At 37.9% G+C, this 14,714-nt stretch overlaps 1 long non-coding RNA gene across 1 annotated transcript in view; it reads right to left on the bottom strand.

The window, feature by feature from the left end:
- Window positions 1-213: 213 nt before the first annotated feature.
- The window catches only part of LOC102124763 (uncharacterized), a 510,662-nt gene continuing 496,161 nt past the window's right edge, over window positions 214-14,714 (bottom strand). The window contains exon 4 of the long non-coding RNA XR_006692691.3: window positions 214-2,401. This is a non-coding gene — a long non-coding RNA (uncharacterized lncRNA). The remainder of the gene's footprint in view (window positions 2,402-14,714) is intronic.

The following is a 14,714-nucleotide window of genomic DNA, read 5'->3' as shown; positions in this document are numbered from 1 at the left end:
TAGAAAGCGTTTCTTTATTTTTTGCCTTTCCTTTTACCTCTCTTACTTCCTTGCTAATAACAGTGTCTAAGAATATGTGGCCTTATTAAGAAAGGCGTCTTTCGGCCTATGAGTTGCTGAATTCATTTTTGTATCAAAAACTACTATCTTGTACAGCTTATCAGAAATGCTGACGTTCACCCTTCCTCAGGTCTTATTTGAATTGTCAGTGCTGACATAATTTTAATGCACACACATTGGGATATGCGTAACTAATACAAATGTATGTCTTTGGCATAAATAATATTCATCGTTGAATTTTCTTCTATGACGTTTTTACGACCAACAACCCTTCCACTAGGCAGATCATCACAAATAGGGATTTTCAATGAATCATCTGGTAATAAAGAAGTATGTGCTTTGCAAATTGAGCCCTCTTCCATGTGACATGAACAGCCTCAACATAAATTACCCATTACAGGTTTATTTGTCATGAACTGCAGCCAAAATACCATGATGGTAAAGCTACCTCCTGCATCTTAAACTTCCCATCAAAAAAATGTTTTTATGGCTTTTGAGTTAAAGCTTTGCCTTCAACAGCTTTTTTTCTTGAGCATCAGTTACGAGTTTTACTGAAATTGAATGGTTAGAGAGGATTAGGAATGCCAAGTTTCTCAATTGTGGCTTATTTGGCAGCTGGTAACCATATAAGGAGAAAATATGAAGATAAAAATGAATATAAAAATGAATATATAAAATATAGTAGTCTTGTAATTTATTTAATGCTCACACCTCTTTCAGAGAAGGATTTTATTATGGTCCCACTTCACAGTTTCACAAATAGAAAACCTAAACTTAGAGATATTACTTAAGATGTCCAACATTCCACAGCCAATGAGTGAGGGAGCCAGTAGTAAACCCCAGCTTTTAACCAACATGTTTTTCAATTCTATATACAAATTTTATATATGATTTTGTGCAAGGCATTTTGGGTGTTGTAGGGGCAATAGATGGGCAAGGCACAGGATTTGCCCTCATGTTGCTCATAGTACAACAGAGAAAACAGACGGGTATTTACTTACCTATAGTCAGGGTTAGAACATGACAATTTCTAAGACAAGAAGTAGACACTGTGCATTGGGAGGACAGATATATGATTGATAAATTCTGACTCTGGGAATATAAGAAGGCCTCATAAAAAAGGTAACAATGACATTTCATGTAGATACATTCCATTTTTATAAAATCAGAGGAATAAGTGGAGCCCAGAAACTATTTGTGGAATGTCAAGGTGTTGTATGTGGCTGATAATAAGATAAATTCATTATTTTCTTAATCCTATTAGGTAATTACTGATATTATATCTGTCTTACATACAAAAAAACATATCAATGATTTACCTCAGAGCTTAAAACTAGTAAATGCCAGGGCTAAGGTTGGAGCACAGATGCTCTGACTCCAAAGCCAATGTGTTTTCCTCCACCTCATGAGCTGCAAACAGCCCAAAAGATACTAAGAGCACAAAAAGATACTGAGTGAAACATGCTGCATGTAAGACAATCAGGAATATTGAATCCTGTGGCGAACTATTGAGTACATGCCCTGTTCAAAGCATTCAAATACAAATTACGTAAGACCAAAAAAAAAAAAGCATATGAGAGCCAAATTCTGTCCACAGTTTTTCATATCACAGCATTTGCATACTACAATTTTCCTTTAGGGCTTCAAACCATGTTAAGTCAGTGACTGAATTAATTAATATTTGGGGAAATCTAAATTAAGAAAAACAATTCTTAGATTAAAAAACATTATAAAATTTGCTGGTGTTAAAATATTAGAATCAGACTCTTCTAAAGTGTAATATGCTTCGAAAAGATTATGCTTTTTATAGACAGATAAGTAAATAAATACAGAATAATGAAAAGACTATATGGGAGAAAATACCTGAAACTCTACCCCACATTACAATTTGAGATGTCATTCATTCATTCCTTCCACACATATTCCAGGTGCTGTGCTAGAGGTTAGGAAATATAATGTGAAGCATAAATAGACTCACTGCTTTTATGTAGTTTGCAGTATAATGGCACATGAGGGAGAGGATGAAGAATGACTAGCAAGCCATTTTAGAGCAAAGTCGTGGAAGTTTCACGCTGAAGAGTTTTAAATTGAAAGAGCATAAGCAACTTTAAGACATGTATGGTGTCAGACAACTTCCTGATAAACAAGAAGCTCCCTCCCCTCCACACTCACATCTGACCTCAAATAAGGCTGCTCCAGGAGCCTTATTTACTGTAGTCCCTGAAGGAAGCTTCAATCTGCAGGACTTGGCTGGTATCCAATAGGGAAGCCCAGCTGCCTGGCCCATAGCAATCCACATCGGGCAGCAATCCACTCTCCATGAGTAAATGCTCGAGACCATCTGTGAATTTAGAAAGAAGAGGCAAAAACAACATCATCTCAGCCAAAAGCAAAAGCATCCAAAAATGAAAGTACGACCAATCTGTGCAAAAGAATATTTCACCAGGGATGCAGCATTTCAGTTCCAGGCTGACCTGTAGGTCAGTTCAGTTTAAATAAACAAACATTTGTTGAATCGCTCCATGTGCCAGGGACCACAGGAGGGGCTGAAAATTTGGAGATGATAAGATAGATTTCTTGCCCTCCAGCAGCCCACAGTTTAGTGGTAAAAACACGTGTACAGAGTGTTCTTAGAGCGCTCTGCAAAGAGCCAACCTTTGTCTAACTGTAGGTATCTGGTAAGTTTTCCCAAAGCAGTGCTTCTCAGACAGATTTGTGCATAGAGGTCACCTGAGAATCTTGTCAATACGAACATTATTATTCTGTACATCTAAGGTAGGATCTGAGATCCCATATTTCTAACAAGTCCTCATGTACTATGGAAGCTGCTGGCCTGAGGACCACATCCTGAATGTCAAAGAGAGCAGAGATCACCATGCCTGACTTTCTTGTGAGGAGTCAGGCAAAGAAGCTGGGAAAGGCTACTTTAATAAGAAAGTGCTGAGCAAAGGCAAGCACCTGTGAGCCACTAAGATCATGACAGAGCTGAAAGCAGCACACTCTTACAAGGGCAGATAAGTAGACAAGAACCAGATGTAAATATTTGAATTCTATTCTGTAGGTGGATCAGTGGTTCTGAAAATTTTCATGTAAAATATCACCTTGAGATCTTGTTTATTGATTCAGATCCTGAACTCTGCCCCAACTAGATTCTGATTCTGAGGCCTGTGGTACAGCCTTCTGCATTTTTGCACCATCCCCTTCTGCCCTCAGGTTATTAAGCAGGTGGTTGGAAGACCACACTGTGACAAATATGGCACAATGGTGGGCAGGGTGGAAGGGGTTTATCCAGAGAAATGAGATTTGCTTTTCAGAAAATCACTGTGGGGCTGTTGATTTTACGTGGAAAAGCCAAGAAATATGGAACCTGCTAAAATTATGTAATCCAGTGATGAGACAAGTCTGAAATAGACCATTCAGAGAGCACAGACTTGGGAAAAACGTAGGGGATGGAAATGTCAGGATTTTCTAACTGATTAAGTATAAGGAGTAAGGGAGTAGAAGGAACCTATGTGACACCCAACTTTCTCTCCAAGGTGACTGACACGATGGTGAGACCACAAACTGAGATTTAAATAAAGCAATCAAGAGGTGCCTTAGGTGAGAATGATGATACATTTCAGTTTGGGATAGCTGGCTTTTAGGTTTCAGAGAGTAAATGGGCAGCAGGCAATTGGCTATTGTATTAGTCCATTTTCACACTGCTGATAAAGACATAGCCAAGACTGGGCAATTTACAAAAGAAAGAAGTTTAATTGGACTAACAGTTCCATGTGGCTGGGGAGGCCTCACAATCATGGTGGAAGGCAAGAAGGAGCAAGTCACACCTAACGTGGATGGCAGCAGGTGAAGAGACCTTGTGCAGAAAATCTCTCGTTTTAAAAACCATCAGATCTTGTGAGACTCATTCACTATCATGAGAACAACCCAGGAAAGACCTGCCCCCATTATTCAATCACCTCCCACCAGGTTCCTCCCATGACAAATGGGAATTGTGGAGTTACAATTCAAGATGAGATTTGGGTGAGGACACAGCCAAACCTTTTTAATCCACCTCTGGCCCCTCCCCTCCAAAAACACATGTCCTCATATTTCAAAACCAATCATGCCTTCCCAACAGTCCCCCAAAGTCTTAATTCATTTCAGCATTAACTCAAAAGTCCACAGTCCAAAGTCTCATCTGAGATAAGGCATGTTCCTCCCACCCATGAGCCTGTAAAATCAAAAGCAAGTTAGTTACTTCCTAGATATAATGTGGATACAGGCATTGGGTAAAGACAGCCATTCACAATGGGAGAAATTGACCAAAACAAAGGGGCTACAGGCCCCATGTAAGTCTGAAATCCAGTAGGGCAGTCAAATCTTAAAGATCCAAAATGATCTTCTTTGACTCCATGTCTCACATCCAGGTCACAGTGAAACAAGAGATGGGTTCCCATGGTCTTGGGCAGCTCTGTCCCTGAGGTTTTGCAGAGTACAGTCTCCCTCCTGGCTGCTTTCACAGGCTGGCATTAAGTGTCTGCAGCTTTTCCAGGCTTATGGTGCAAGCTGTCAGTGGATCTACCATTCGGGAGTCTGAAGGACAGTGATCCTCTTCTGACAGCTCCACTAGGTGGTGCCCCACTAGGGACTCTGTGTGGGGGCTCCAACCCCACATTTCCCTTCCCCACATCCCCAGCAGAGGTTCTCCATGAGGGCCCCACCCCTGCAGCAAACTTCTGCCTGGGCATACAGGCATTTTCATACATCTTCTGAAAACTAGGTGAGGGTTCCCAAACCTCAATTCTTGACTTCTGTGCACCCACGGGTTCAACGCTACAAGGAAACTGCCAAGGCTTGGGGCTTGTACCCATGGCCGGAGTGGCTGGAACGCAAGGCACCAAGTCCCTAGAATGATACAGCAGAGGGCCTCTGGACCCAGCCCACAAAACCATTTTTTTCCTCCTAAACCTCCTGGCCTGTGATGGGAGGGGTTGCCCTGAAGACCTCTGACATGCCCTGGAGACATTTTCCCCATTGTCTTGGGGATTAACATTCAGTTCCTTGTCAGTTTTGCAAATTTCTGCAGTGGTTTGAATTTCTCCTCAGAAAAATAGGATTTTCTTTTCTATCACATTATTAGGCTGCAAATTTTCCAAACATTTATGTTCTGCTTCCCTTATAAAACTGAATGCCTTTAACAGCACCCAAGTCACATGTTGAACACTTTGCTGTTTAGAAATTTCTTCTGCCAGATGGTCTAAATCATCTTTCTCAAGTTCAAAGTTCCACAGATCTCTAGGGCAGGGGCAAAACGTCACCAGTCTCTTTGTTAAAACATAACAAGAGTCACCTTTGCTCCAGTTCCCAACAAATTCATCATTTTCATATGAGACCACCTCAGTCTGGACTTTATTGTTCATATTGCTATCAGCATTTTGGGAAAAGTCATTCAACAAGTCTCTAGGAAGTTTTAAACTCTCTCACATTTTTCTGTCTTCTTCTGAGCCCTCCAAACTGTTCCAAACGCTGCCTGTTCCACAGTTCCAAAGTCACTTCCACATTTTCGAGTATCTTTTCAGCAGTGCCCCATTCTACTGGTACCAATTTACTGTATTAGTCCATTTTTACACTGCTAATAAAGACATACCTGAGACTGGGCAATTTCCAAAAAAAAAGAGGTTTAACTGGGCTCACAGTTCCACATGGCTGAGGGGGCCTCACAATAATAGCAGAAGGAAGAAGAAGCAAGTCACATCTTACATGGATGGCAGCAGACAAAGAGAGCTTCTGTAGAAAAACTCCCATTTTTAAAACTATCAGATCTCGTGAGACTCATTCACTATCATGAGAACAGCTCAGGAAAGACCCACTACTCCATAATTCAGTCACCTCTCACAGGGTTCCTCCCACAACACATAGGAATTGTGGGAGTTACAATTCAAGATGAGATGTGGGTGGGGACATGGCCAAACAATATCAGCTGTATAAGACAGGTAACCAGGAGTAAAACCTAGGGATGGAGATCTCAGACAAAGGAAGAAATACAATTTGCCTAAGGTTACTTGCCTCCCACATTCCCATCTGCAGGCTATGACAACAATGACACTGATAGCATTTACGGCTCTCAGTATTATACTTAGTCCCTTCAAAAAGGAACTCTTCTATTATTATCATTCACAAATTGCCTAAACTAAAGTAAAAGTTTTAATAGAAACCATTGAAGAGAGGCCTCTTGGAACTCATGATAAAAAAGATGCTACATCAGCCAGGTGCAGTGGCTCATGCCTGTAATGTCAGCACTTTGGGAAGTCGAGGCAAGAGGATCACCTGAGGTTAGGAGTTCAAGACCAGCCTGATCAATATGGTGAAACCCCTTCTCTACTAAAAATACAAAAATTAGCTGGGCATGGTAGCAGGCACCTGTAATCCCAGCTACTTGGGAGGCTGAGGCAGAAGAATCACTTGAACCCGGGAAGTGGAGGTTGCAGTCAGCCGAGATTGCACCACTGCACTCCAGCCTAGGTGACAAGAGCAAAACTCCTTCTCAAAAACAAACAAAAAAAAGATGCTACATCACAAAGGAATCACTGTTTAAAGCATTATCTCCTTACACAAAGGTTAGACAACTATTAATGGGTGCAGACCCCCAGCTAGTGTGTGGCTCATCCTAAAAACAATTTTTTATTTTACGAAACTGAAGGTTGTGGAAGAGATGCCAATATATGCAACCCAATGATTATCTGGCAGAAATGTATCAATATAAGCTTTGTGCCAGTACATCCATTTATTTAATTAAGCGAATATAGAGTAACTAATTCAAACACTGCCCACTGCCATAAATCAATCATGACTTTTGGTTGAGAAGATAATTTTGTTAATAATGAGTTTTATTTTTCTTCTCAAAGTGAAATTCAGAATTTTGTTCAATATTATTAGAAAGCACAGATTTTATCTATTATAATACAATTATTGCTCTGCCTAAAATATACTTTTACATTAAATTTTTTTGGATGAAGTCGTCTCAAAGAATATTCCACTTTGTTGAATAAAAGGAAAAAAAGTTTTAAGTTGATTTCTCACTTGCCTTCTTTAGTCTTTGCCATATACAAATTTGAACCCTATGAGTAGTTCATCAGTACCAATTTCATACCCTCTGTCCAACACTGGGGGAGTATTTGCATAAACCAAACTACTCCCATATGGTGGAATAGTATGCCGATGTTAAAAATAATGCTGAATAACATGGGAAAATACATGTGGCATTATTTTCAGTTAAAAAAGAGAGAAATACAAAGTTTTATAAAGAGAAATGTCTGCACTGCGTTTTAAAAGTAACAAAAATGTGAACAGAATACTAAAATGTTATCCAAGTTGATTTCTTGGTGATGGAGTTATAGGATTGGGTTTTTTTCCCTCATTTCCTTCAGTTTTCTCTATTTTTCTCAAATAATTAAATGTTAATTTTATAATCCTAAAATGTAAAACACCACAAATGAAAAACCTCAGTCCTTCTGTTCATATTTATTTTCTTCAGGTCTCTGTTCTGGGTAGTTCTCTGAAGGGCTAGACACTGGACAGTCAAATAGGTAACCAGCAGAAGAGAGGGTCACAGCAAACAACTAGACAGGTTTCTGGGCCAAGGCAGGCCCAGTGGTGGTTAGCAAGGAATGAGGTTTAAGGAATCATGTCTGTTCTCCCATCCTGTATATGGCCTAGAACTCAGTTTTCAAGGTAACTCTGGGACCCATTGGCCAAGAGGGGAGCCATGCAGTTGGTTGGAAGACTTAGAATTTCATTTTAACTTCTCACCTCTTGATGTCAAAATGTGTCACTTCCAAGAAGAAAATGTGCAAATTATCTAAATATGAAAGATATGTTTAAACCACTTTTACCATTGAACAATGATATTCTGCTTAGGAATTAATGAAATAGTGATCCTTGTAAGAATTTCAGAACCAATTTGTTCTATCTTTAATAACAATTCTATTTGGTATAGTTCTTGACAATTTGATTTTCATACTATATTCATGAAGCTCAATTACATTAGCATAATTGTAGTACTGGGCTTTAAAATATGTAATTTCACTCTGTCCTATTTAGATTTTCAGGGACGTTGTGTCACTTTTGAAAAACTTTCAAAGACAAAAACAGAAATAGTAAGCCAAGAGTCCTTTTTGAAGAATCTGATTGAATTTTAATTTCACAAAGAAAAGCAGAAAGTTAATAGTACTTGATCTGGACCATCTTTTTAGGAGGCAACCTAAATAATGCTTCAAAATTTTCTAATAACACAGTGAGGCAACTCAGGTTTCCTGCTGTTTTCTTCCTGTCTTCTCCACTTTCATCAAGCAACATAGCTTTATACATGAATATTAGAGCATCTGCTTTAGGTACAGAGAAGGAAAAAAGGTGAAAGGGAGTTCACATTGAAAAAAGAGCATAAAAAAGAGAAAAATATTTAAAATAGAAAAGAATAAACAAGGCTAAAATGTGAAATTAATAAATACCTCTGCATGATAGAAATTGAGATAATAATATAGTAACAAATGGATCCAATTTTTTTCCCATCTACCATGTGTTTATACATATAAATATTTAATTTGCAAGGATCTAGGCTAATCTTTTTTACTTTAAAACATTTTCAAAACTATGGCTTTAAAAATTGCTTCCACAATATATGACAAATAATGAGATACAGGCTTGTATGTGCTAGAAATTCAGTAATTTTAGAGCTACATGACATTTAGAAATTAACTCATCCAATCCCCTTTTTAGTCTATTCTCACACTGCTATAAAGAAATACCTAAAACTGGGTAATTTATAAAAAATATATATATATATGTTTAATTGGCTCACAGTTCCTCAGGCGTATAGGAAGCATAATGCTGGAACCTGCCCAGCTTCTGAGGAGGCCTCAGGAGACTTACAATCATGGCGGAAGGTGAAGGAGGAACTGGCACTTCAAATGGCCACAGCAGGAGGAAGAGAGAGTAGAGGTGCTGCACTTTTAAAAAATGAGATCTCATGAGAACTCACTGTTGTGAGGACAGTATCAAGGGGATGGTGCCAAACCATTATGAGGAACCCACCCCCATGATGTAATCACCTCCAACCAGGACCCATCTCCAACACTGGGGGTTACAGTTGAACATGAAATTTGGGTGGGGACACATAGCCAAACCATGTCAACTCTCTATTAAATGTAAGCATGTTGAGGCTTGGGTATTCCCTTACTCAAGACCACCCAGGAAGAGGGAGAGGCTCAGTGATCCTAAATACTTTTATAAGAATTAATAGTTTTATTTTGCTAGCAGTTGAACCCATGGAAATTTGGTAATTGCAACTCAAATTACCATTGTTAAACTTAAACAAAAGTCTCCTAAGTGACTGTTTCTTTGACTTCTTTTCATTGCAACCTAACAGCCCCCCTGGGTCAGAACCTGCTTCCTAAGTCATAACACTCATATAGTCTTTCACAGTACTGTGAAAGAACCTAGGAAACTTGTATAGTAATAACTAATAATAACTAATATATTCTCAATGCTTCCTATGTATAAGATGCATTTCTAAGCACACACACATATTATGCTATTTAATCCTCACAATAATCCTATGGAGTAAGCACTCTTATTATCTCCCATTGTCAAATGAGGAAATTGAGGCCCAAAAAGTTTGTGTGATCTCTCCAAAGTCAAAAAGCTATAGAAGTATGGATTGTTAAAATTATTTGGTTTGGTTTTCACAACTATAATAGCTTATTAACATTATTACTTTCATTTTATGGACAAAATAGAGGACCAATGGATCAAAATGCTGCTTGAAGATGGCTTAAAGAGTTGGTAGTAAAGCCAGGAATTGAACTGAGCTCTATTCGAATGTTCTTTTTGTGTGCTACCTCTGGAAATCTTCCTTAAAAGAAGTTACTTTATTGGGATATATTTTCAACTTTTATTGTAGATTTAGAGGGTGTTTGTGTGCTTTGTCACATGGATATATTGCATGATGCTGATATTTGGGATAAGAATCTCATCACTCAGGTAGTGATGAAACTACCCAACAGATAGTTTTTCAGTCCATGCTCTTCTCCATCTTTTTCCTCTCTAGTAGTCCACTATGTCTATTGTTCCCATCTTTATGTCCATGAGTACTCAATGTTTAGCTCCCACTTACAAGTGAGAACATGGGTTATTTGCTTTTCTGTTCCTTCATCCATTCCTTAGGAATTATGGCTTATAGCTGCATCCACGTTGCTGCAAAGAACCTGATTTCTCTTTTTCTATGATTGCATAGTATTTCATGGTATATATATCTATATACCAAATTTTATTTATCTAATTAACTATTAATGGGCACCTAGGTTGATTCCATGTCTTTGCTACTGTAACTAGCACTGCAATTAACATGTGAGTGCATATGTCTTTTTGGTAGAACAATTTATTTTCTTTGGGGTATAGATACAGTAATAGGATTGCTGAGTTGAATTGCAGCTCTGTTTTAAGCTCTTTTAGAAATATCCAAACTACTTTCCACAGTGGCTGAACTAATTTACATTCCCACCAACAGTGTCTAAGTGTTGCCTCACCAGCATCTGTTATTATTTGACTTTTTAATGATAGCCTTTCCAACTGGTGTGAGATGGTATCTAGGACTGTAGCTAACCAAAGAGGTAAAACAAGGAGAAGGACAAAATACCACAAAAAGAAACCAGAGATGATACAAATAAATGGAAAAACATGCCATGCTTCTATATTGGAAGAATCAACATTGTTAAAATGGTCATTCTATCTGAAGCAATTTACAGTTTTAACATTATTCCTATTAAACCACCAATGTAATTTCTCAAAGAATTAGGAAAAAACTATTCTAAAATTTTTATGAAACAAAAAAGAGTCAAAATAGACATAGAAATTCTAAACAAAAGGAACAAGGCTGGAGGCATCATACTACTTGACTTCAAACTGTACTACAGGACTGTAGTAACTAATACCAAAACAAATACATAGACCAAGGGGACAGAAAGAGAACCCAGAAATAAAACCACATGCCTACAGCCATCTGATCTTTGGCAAAGCTGACAAAAGCAAACGGTGGGGAAAGAATTCCCTATTCAATAAATGATGCTGGGATAACTGGCTAGCAATATGCAGAGGAATGAAACTAGACCCCTAATTTACCATATACAAAAATTAACCCAAGATGGATTAAAGATTTAAATGTAACACCTCAAACTATAAAAATCCTAGAAGAAAACCTAGGAAACACTCTTCTCAACATCAGCCTTGGCAAATAACTTTTGGCTAAATCTCTAAAAGCAATTGTAATAAAAACAAATTGACAATTGGGACCTAATTAAAATTAAGAGCTTCTGCAGCAAAATAAACAACAGAGTAAACATACAATTTATAGAATGAGAGAAAATATTTGCAAACTAGGCACCTGACAAGGGTCTAATATCCAGAATCTAAAATGAACTTCAACAAACCAACAAGCACAAAACAACCCCATTAAAAATTCACAAAGAACAGACACTTCTCAAAAAAAGAAGACATAAGCAGCCAACAAACATATGAAAAAAATGTTCATCAGCTGCTAATCATCAGATAAATTTCTTCTATAGGTCATTTATGAATGCTACTTTGATGTGTTGCCTCTTAGGTATCTTCTGCTTAGTGAGCATCAACACATCTCATCATGGGATGAGGAGTGCAAAAATACACTTATTAAGGCAACTTTCTGCCAATGATACTCTCGTAGAGATTATGCATACGACTTTATGACATTCAGTACAGCATGAATGCTTTATCACAAAAAGAGGACCAGGACAGATACAACCTGGACCCCAGCCCTGAACCATAGCCCCACTTAACTCTAGTAGAATTGCCTGGCAAACTCTGGTAGACATACAATTGTTGCCATGGGCCAGTTCACCAGTTGGTGAGTGAAGTGTCAGAATCTCTCAATTAATGTGCTAACCTTATCTGTAAGGAATTCAGATAAATTTTCAGATTTCTAGAAATACAGTCAACTATTTCTGGTAAAATGATGGCCATCAGTGAGGAGCAGGCTCTGGCCACTGGATTGAGTTTCAGCTTCTAGACTGGTGAAAGGGGTTACAAGAGTAAGGAAGGGTTCAGACTTTGGAATAGGAGATGGGCTTCTGAGTGATAAATCATGGGACATATGGGGGTGCACACTCAGAAAAGGTGTCAGTAATCATAATTAATATAATGGATAAGGATGGAATGGATACTAGGGTAACTTCATGTGGAGCTCCATAAAGTGGGGGCTAGAGGTAATAAAATATTTCATAAGTCAGGTTTGATCCTGAAAATTGGAGAATTTGTACAGTGTAAAGGAAAATACATGAGGCTGAGAATATTGTGAGCTTAATCTCAAAGTTATTAGAAACAAACTCTGCTGCCTAGTGACTCTCAAGTACAGACAAATAATTACTCATTGGTTCCTAAGAATATATGAAGGCATTCTTAGATATAACAACAATCATGTCTTTGAGATACAGATGCTGAAACTGAGAATAAAATTGACCACGAGCATATCCAAAGTTCTAGGTAATAACAGCTAAAATGAAACAAGTTCTTGCTATATGTGACCTAAATCATTAGATCAATTATATGCTAATACTCACTCTCTGAAGAAGCAGCTAGAATAATTTCCATTTTACAGGTGAGATAACTGAGTCATGGAAAGGTTAGAAGGCTGGTCTAATGATATGAGATTTTTAGGTAGCAGAATTGGGAACGATTAATTAAATTTGAAACAGGGGTAGACCTGCAAGATTTTCCTGTGACACTTGCTCTAAATATGCCAATTCATTTCCTAATCACCTTTCATGGCAATCTAACAAGTGCCTTTGGCCTCAGCCTGGTTCTTGACTTCGTAGCATCATACTCTGTTCTTCTATGGATAATAACAGCTAACATGGATTGGTTTCTCACTCTGTGGTCAGAATTGTTCTAAGTGCTTTGCATCCTGAGGCAGAGCCCATGATACTCAGTAACCATTCCTTTTTCTCTCTTCATAATGGACCTTCTTTCAGTTAGCCAGAGACTAGCATAGTGGTGTGTGTTATTTCTGGGCTGTGGCAGGGAAAAGCCCATGCCAATCCTCCTGACACTGTTTCCCTGCTGCATAAAAGTCAAGGACTTTTGTCCAGATGGCTGAGCCACAGGTTTCAAGCAGCCTAGATTGCTGAGCAGCTGCATGGAGGGCAGTTGCTGAGGAGTCCTTTCCCAACCCACAGATTACTTTGTATAAATGAGAAGTAAACCTTTGTTGTGCTAAACCATAGAGATGTTGGATTGTTTCTCAGCATTCTCTAACATATCCTGACTGGTAACACATACTAAGTCAACGAATGCTCTCAACAGTCTTATGACTGTCAGATGAGGAAAGAGAGATCCAGAGAAGTTAAAGGTCACAGAGCTAGGTCATGGCAGGGTCAGATAAAAGTTCAGGCAGGCTCACGACAGAGCTTGTTCTCCTTTCCACCACACTCTCCCTGAAGCTCATATCACAAAGAAGGTACATTTTTAGGTGCTGCATTAAAGTTATTAACAGTACGTTTTTAATCACTTCTTTACATTCTACTATGACAAAAGTTTAATGCAAAATTGGAATTCCATTGAGATATATCTATTAAGGCCAGAAACAGGACACTCTTTTTCTATCTTTCATCAAAATTTTCCTACATGACACACTTGAAAAATGATTGGAGTAAAAAGAGTAGAAAAAGGCTGGTTTCGAAATTAGAAAAATTCTAACTTCAGCATGCTGTAGACTTAACACAAATAAAACACATTGCTCAATTGAAAAATGGGAATAAGAGCAATTTTAATGTTTCTGGGAGCATTCCATAGAATAAAATAGGTAAAAGCAAACCAGTGAAAGGATTGGCTTCATTAGTGAAAAGCTACTAACAGTAAATAATGGTCTCTAGAGGAGGTAAAATTTTGTTTTTTTAATGAGAAAAGGATTTATTTTACGATGATTAGATGGTAAGTGATAGAAAAATATATCTAGAGAGAGAAAGAGGGCAAAGGTTGAGAGAGAGAGATTAGTTGCTTTTTGCCAAGCAGTTCATAATGAGGATGATTAGAGGAGACCATAATTGATTACTAGTATCTCTCATGCCAGACATAAGACGAATTATGGAGAATTAATCTTTGGAGTTACAGTAAGGTTGATGTCTGATAAATACCATATGTAACTGTCAATGTGCAACAAAACAATAGATGAGAAAGAGAAAGTTATCTAGTGATTTCTTGATTTTTAGTATTAAGAACTCAATCAGGGCACCACACACAGCTTTTAGAAATGCATCAAAAGAAAAGTCATATTTTTCCAATGTTCATAGAGTGCTTTCTATGTACTAAATATTATTTGAAGTGTTTTGCATGAAGTTTAGAAATGCATCAAAAGAAAAGTCATATTTTTCCAATGTTCATAGAGTGCTTTCTATGTACTAAACATTATTTGAAGTGTTTTGCATGAATTAAATTATTTAATCCCCACAATTTATGTGATTTTTTTATTATCCCATTTTCTAAAGAAGAAAGCTGAAACACATCATAACCTTTAACAATTTTCCAGTGTCACAAAGGTAGAAAGTAGTAGAGGCAGGATTTAAGTCCAGTGTGTCGCTCCAGAGGCT

The sequence above is a fragment of the Macaca fascicularis genome, chromosome 15, assembly GCF_037993035.2.
Source record: "Macaca fascicularis isolate 582-1 chromosome 15, T2T-MFA8v1.1".
In the NCBI taxonomy this organism is placed as follows: domain Eukaryota; kingdom Metazoa; phylum Chordata; class Mammalia; order Primates; family Cercopithecidae; genus Macaca; species Macaca fascicularis.
This window is presented reverse-complemented; position numbering and strand designations above follow the sequence as displayed.